The 6,512-nt window shown below is 39.2% G+C and overlaps 1 long non-coding RNA gene across 1 annotated transcript; it reads left to right on the top strand.

Annotated features, from left to right (window-relative positions):
- Positions 1 to 543: 543 nt before the first annotated feature.
- Positions 544 to 3,279, top strand: LOC120933370. The gene is made up of 3 exons (XR_005748080.1): positions 544 to 597; positions 2,530 to 2,737; positions 3,059 to 3,279. It is a non-coding gene; the product is annotated as an uncharacterized LOC120933370 (long non-coding RNA).
- The last annotated feature ends 3,233 nt before the right edge of the window (positions 3,280 to 6,512 follow it).

The raw sequence follows: 6,512 nt of genomic DNA, 5'->3' as shown, positions 1-6,512 counted from the left end.
TGATTGATTCTACGGGGGATTTCAGCATTTCTCCATCCGTTGAATGTTATAGACTTTTTAAATTTAATTTAGTTTGGCACAGCTTTTTTTACTATTTAATGCTCCTGCTATTAGCAGGGGCAGCCAATGCTACGTATACCCGTCATTCCCGCGTCGCGAATTTTAAATTTTACGCTGTTTGCGTAAGTGAATTGTGAATGGCGCTGGATGCCATTTACATTCACTTTGAAGCAAATGACGTCCTTGCGACGTCATTTGCCGCAATGCACGTCGGGAAAGTATCCCGACGGAGCATGCGCACTACGTTCGGCGTGGGAACGCGCCTAATTTAAATGATCCACGCCCCCTACGGGATCATTTAAATTACGCGCCCTTACGCCGGGCATTTTTAGGGAGTGCCCGCGCAAATTACGTGGCTACTGCTTCATGAATGAAGCGTAGCGCAGATAATTTGCGTAGGCGCAGGGTAAAAACGGGATGCTGCGCCTTCGTAAGAAGTGCGCAGCGGTACCTGAATCTACCCCAATGTTTAAAGTCAGTGCACTGGACAACCATACAACCATGTCCCGGCCAATCAACGGATTTGCAGTTGTGGAGGTAAATTCTTTACTTCTATTTATTTATTTTTTTGACATGCATGCATTTTATAACTTTTGTGAAAGTGGCTAAAATTTGTTTAGTAAAAACAAAAGCACAACTTTTTTTTTCTCCGATTGGGTGACACCATGCTACCTGTATAATGCATCATCAATTTTTAAAATTTACCGATTTGCAGTTGCATGTTTTCTTACTGTTTCATGCTTAAAGTGGCAGACAGGGGGGACAGTGGTATCATTTGTCTGGACTCTTCGACAGCTTGACGGAGCCTTCCTGGCTGCCATAAATACTTTTTTTCTTACCCCCAATGCTCAGTGTTTAAAGTGGTTCTAAAGTCAGAAGGTTTTTAACCTTAATGTATTCTATGCATTAAAGTAAAAACCTTCAGTGTTTAGCTCCACCAGCCCACCTTATACTTACCTGAGCTATATCTCAGTCCAGCCATGTGCATGAGAGCAGTAGCTCTCCCGGCTCTCTCTCCTTATTGGCTCACACAGCAGAGGGAGCCATTGGCTGTCAATCACAGTCTGTGAGACAATAAAGAGAGAGCAGGGGGGGGGGGGGCTGAGCCGAGCTGCACTATGTGTATAAATTGACTCAGCAGGGGGAGGAGCCAGGATTGCCGGTGGGGGACACCAGACACCAGAAGAGGAAGATCAGGGCTGCTCTGTGCAAATTCAATGCACAGAAGCAGATAAGTATAGCATGTTTGTCATTTTAAGAGAAAAAAATTACAACCTTCAGAATCACTTTAATCTGTCCTTACACATTACAGAATACTTTACATTACAGATAACTCCTCATGGCACACCACTAGATCTTGCATGGATCATTAGACCTTACAATAGGCATTCTTTTTAAATGGCTACTTTTGAACAGAGTGATGAAAAGTTAGAACCAATGCTTTGTGTATTCCCAGTGTTGAAATTTTACCATCCCTTTCTGTCTCTGTAGCAACCTGTTAGAGAGGTACAGTTGTGGCCAAGAGTTTTGAGAATGACACAAATAATAATTTTTGCAAAGTCTGCTGCTTCAATTTTTATAATGGCCATTTGCATATACTTCAGAATGTTATGGAAAGTGATCAGAAGAATTGCAATTAATTGCAAAATACCTCTTTGCCATGAACATTAATGTAATCCCCCAAAAAAAACCATTTCCACTGCATTTGTGAAAAAGGCTTCAGGGCGCCCAAGAAAGACCAGCAAGCGCCAGGATCGTCTTCTACAGTTGATTCAGCTGTGGGATCGGGACACCACCAGTGCAGAGCTTGCTCAAGAATGGCAACAGACAGGTGTGAGTGCATCTACACACACAGTGAGGTGTGACTTTTGGAGGATGGACTGGTGTCAAGAAGGGCACCAAAGAAGCCACTTCTCTCCTCGAAAAAGGAGAATCGGGGACAGACTGATATTTTGCAAAAGGTACTGGGATTGGACTGCTGAGGACTGGGGTAACGTCATTTTCTTTGAGGAATAAGCAAACTTTGTGAAAATTTATATTTGCGTCATTCTCAAAACCTTTTGGCCACGGTTGTATTTGAGTGGGGCGGGTAAAGACTGGAACCGCTGTTAAGTTTTAATTGCTTTGCTGCACTTTATTGTTTTTATTTATATTGTGTGTGTGTGTGTGTATATATATATATATATATATATATATATATATATATATATAATCTATCATTATCAGTAAAGTATGTACGTCACTGTGAGATAATTCGAAGTATGAACTTGCATAACTTTAGGTTTCCAGGAATGCTTTGTTGCATAGAACTGTATTTATGTATTCAATATGTATCCAACAAGCACATCAGAAATGGTAGTCCTGGCCATTAGTAATACAGTCAAATGCAAAGCTGCCTTGCATATATATTGTGCCATTAGAGTCTCTTACTTCAGCTAAACATTTAAAAAAAAATTCTTTCTGTTGTAGGTGCGCTCCAGAGCAAAAATTGAGAAAATCCGAGCAAGTTTATTTAATAGCAGTGATCTGATTGGTTTGTCAAGTCTGGATGGAGAAGATGAGCTTATGAAGATGTCTACAGAGGAAATACTGACAGTCTCCACAGTAAACCAGAGTTTGTTTGATATCTAGGGAATTCCAGGTTTAGGAGATTACTTCACTGATAAAACCCTGAAAGGTGAACTAGCACAGTGTTTTAACAAGTTATTCAAGTTTATAGGAATTTGTGGATTACGAGTGCTGTCAGAATCAATACTCCCACCAGTAGATCCTCTGTTGTATTTGTTGTGTAGAGTCAGCCAAATGTTAGCTTGCTTTGCGTTCATCTCTGTTCAGTTGCTTTTTTGACCTCTCTTTTATCCCATCCCAGGAAGTTTTGGGGAATTATGGCTTTACAGTTACAGAATACATCTTTGGGTTGTACTTCAAATTGCTGTTGAAGTAAAAAATAGATAAAAAAACACAAAGCCACATAGCTGTTTGCTTTATCATTTCATAGGTGACAAGTTGGTCCCAGAAGCTCGAGATGTTCTAATAGAAATATTCAAAAGCTGCATTCATGCTGAACAAATGCTCAGTCTGACTCCCGCCAAGTTCATTAAGGTATCTGATATTTATTTGAGCAAAGAGCAGATGAATTCTCAGACACGAGGAAACCTTCTACATACGTTCTTCACCAATGTTCGCCCCCCCAAAGAAACTCCTGGAAGATCAGCTTACACAGGCAATAGTTTCCAGCTCCAAAATTGTGCCTTTCCTATTGTATATACATGGCCTGGTTTCAGTTTTGAACTTGATGTATTATTGTCTTCTTGCCCAATTAAAATATCATCTGTTATTTACTAAGCATACAAGAAAAAACCTGGGTAAGTCTACTATGGGTAATGGGTAATAATTAAGGCTGATAAAAATTATACAATTTTTTTTAATTGAGTTTCAAAGTTGAAAGTTAAAAACATACACAATATTGAAGACAATTTCATAGCACCTTCACCGGTACAAAGTCAAAGGGATCTCGCATCACAAGAAGGGGGTGTGGAGAAAAGACAACAGACACAAAGACACACAAGAACATACACAAAAATCAATAAAAACAAAAGTCTGGACACCAAGCACCATACACCTAGAGATTGTCGGCGGAAAGGCCTCCGCTTGGGGATAAAAAATTAATCAAGAAGGGTAAAGACAAGTCTGTATGTGTATGGTCCCCAGGGAAAAATGTGCACTTGATTGTTTTCCAATGCTGAAGTAGTACAGTTGGTGTATGGTGCTTGGCATCCAAATTTTGTTGGTTTTTATTTGTTTTTGTGTATGTTCTTGTGTGTCTGTTGTTCCCTTCTTGTGGTGTGAGATCCTTTTGACTTTGTAGTGGTGAAGGTGCTAGGAAATTGTCTTCAATACTTTGTATGTTTTTAGCTTTCAACTTCAAAACGCAAATAAAAAAATGTTTTGTATATTTATTTTATCAGCCTAAATTATTACCCATTGTTGCCATAGTAGCCTCTTCTTACTCAGGTAGCCTTACCCAGGTTTTTTCTTGTATGCTTAGACTAGGGATCCTCAAACTACAGCCCTCCAGCTGTTGAACTACACATCCCATGAGGCATTGTAACACACTGACATTCAATTGTAGTTCCTGAACAACTGGAGGGCCGTAGTTTGAAGACCCATGGCTTTGGCTACGGTAACAACACCCTATTGTGGTGAGCGGCTTAAGGTTTGATGTACGGTAATCATATATTGATCGGTGGATATACCTCAATAGGACCTGTTTTTTCTTCTGTTGTATTTATGCCTGTCATTTACTAAACTATACATCATAGAGGTGACATTTAGAATGTATTTGCTTGTTTTTTTTGTTTTTTTTTAAACCTTTGCATAGCTTTTTGTCCAGCAAAACTGCTTTTACATTGATTCTGTGCAAATGGGGCCAAATAGATTGTCCAATTTTTATTTCATGTACAGGTCAACTGTTATTCCTTCATAAAAAAATAATGGTTTGGAAAAATATTACGATATGGTCACAAGATGAAGGTGACAATCATAAGGAATAGAAGGAAAACATTTGATTTTGTGACTCGCACAGAACAAATTTACCAGCCGTTTATCTGGATGAATAGTTATGCAATTTTTTTTCATACACACACCTTAGTATCTGGTGGAAAACTCATCACCCTTAGATATCTGTTTTGTGTGTTATCTGCTTATTAGTCTAGCCGATTTTCCCTTTCTTGGCTATAGATTCTGAGGAAATATGGCATTCCTAAACCAAAGTTTGACAAAAGCAAATACAGTAAAACTGGAAAGGAGCAGCATCCAGTAAAGGTTGTGAGCACCAAGCGACCAGTGAGCAAACCTTCCGCTAAAGACAAAGCTGTGTTGAATAGTGTTCGGTGTGTATTTGATTATCGCCCACTTAGCTTGCTTATTCCATATAAGTCTGTAAAGATATTAGTATGTATGCATGACACTGGGTTTTTGGTCACAGGATGGGACCCTTGCTGTATTAGTTGATGCTGGGCTTCCAGGAGATAAAGTTGTGGATTTATTAAAACCCTCCACCTTGCATTTTGGGACTTTGCAGGGTCTTATACGCTTGTAATCTGAGTTTTTTTCCCCCATATAGAAAATGTATGAGACTGTTGGAATACTAATGCCGCGTACACACGTTCATTTTTCAGCATGAAAAAAAACGTTGTTTTTCAGCATGTTGAAAAAACAACGCTTTTCCAACTTCATCATTAAGACGACGTTGCCCACACATCATCGTTTTAAAAAAATTATCTAGCAAAGCGCGGTGACGTACAACACGTATGACGGCACTATAAAGGGGAAGTTCCATTCGCCTTTGGGCTGCTTTAGCTGATTCCGTGTTAGTAAAAGACGATTCGCGCTTTTTTGTCTGTTACAGCGTGATGAATGTGCTTACTCCATTATGAACGGTAGTTTTACCAGAACGAGCGCTCCCGTCTCATAACTTGCTTCTGAGCATGTGCAGGATTTTACATCGTTTTAGCCCACACACGATCATTTTTTACAACCCGAAAAAGGTAATCGTTTAAAATGACGTTAAAAAATGCAGCATGTTCAAATTTTTTTTTGTCGTTTTTCAGAACCTGAAAAATTGTGTGAAGCCCACACACAATCATTTAAAATTACATTTTTTAAAAACGACGTGTTTTTAATGCCGAAAAATGATCGTGTGTATGCGGCATTGGGGTATCTGCAACAAAAACGTAGTATCCTAATCGTACAATGCAAGAAAAAGGATGGAGGGAACACATGCCCATATTTGGTGGCAATGCCCCCTGATACAGGCATATTGGATAGAGATTTTAAAAATGATTAAGAGGATAAGTGGTTGGGAGGTGAAACAAGATCCCTGGCACTGTCTGTTCCATGGTATGGGGATGGCTAGGAAAAAGTATAGAAGACCTTTGGTCCCTTATCTATTATATGGAGCTAAAGCATTAATTCCAAAGAGTTGGAAGGAAAAAAAGCTCCATCAATGGGAGAATGGATAAACAAAATGGATAGAATTAGCAGGATGGAGGAACTAATATCAATCCACAACAATAGTAGGCCAGAATATGATAAGATATGGAGTAAATGGAAAGAATTTAGGGAGCTGGATGTTTAAGAGGATGCGGAAGAACACAGGGATTTTGAGGCCCTCAACCCCCCTTTATGTGGAAACAGAGGGGGGTGAAATATCTGAAGGTATTAAAAAACTTTTTTTTTTTTTTTTTTTGTAAGTTCCTTTCATATCATAGTGTTCACTTCATAGGTATTTATTTAGGGGGTAATATGATACCCTCTACCTTCTTTCACCTTTTTCACATTTAGGCACTGGTACCGAAACCTCCCCCCCCCCTTTTTTTTTTTTAGAGGGCTGTATTTATCCCCTCTATTTTCTAAATCTTTTTTTCTAATATGGCACTTATATTGAGAAT

The sequence above is a fragment of the Rana temporaria genome, chromosome 1 (genome assembly GCF_905171775.1).
Source record: "Rana temporaria chromosome 1, aRanTem1.1, whole genome shotgun sequence".
Lineage (NCBI taxonomy): Eukaryota > Metazoa > Chordata > Amphibia > Anura > Ranidae > Rana > Rana temporaria.
Note: the sequence above shows the minus strand (reverse complement) of the source record. Positions and strands in the feature narration are given on the sequence as shown.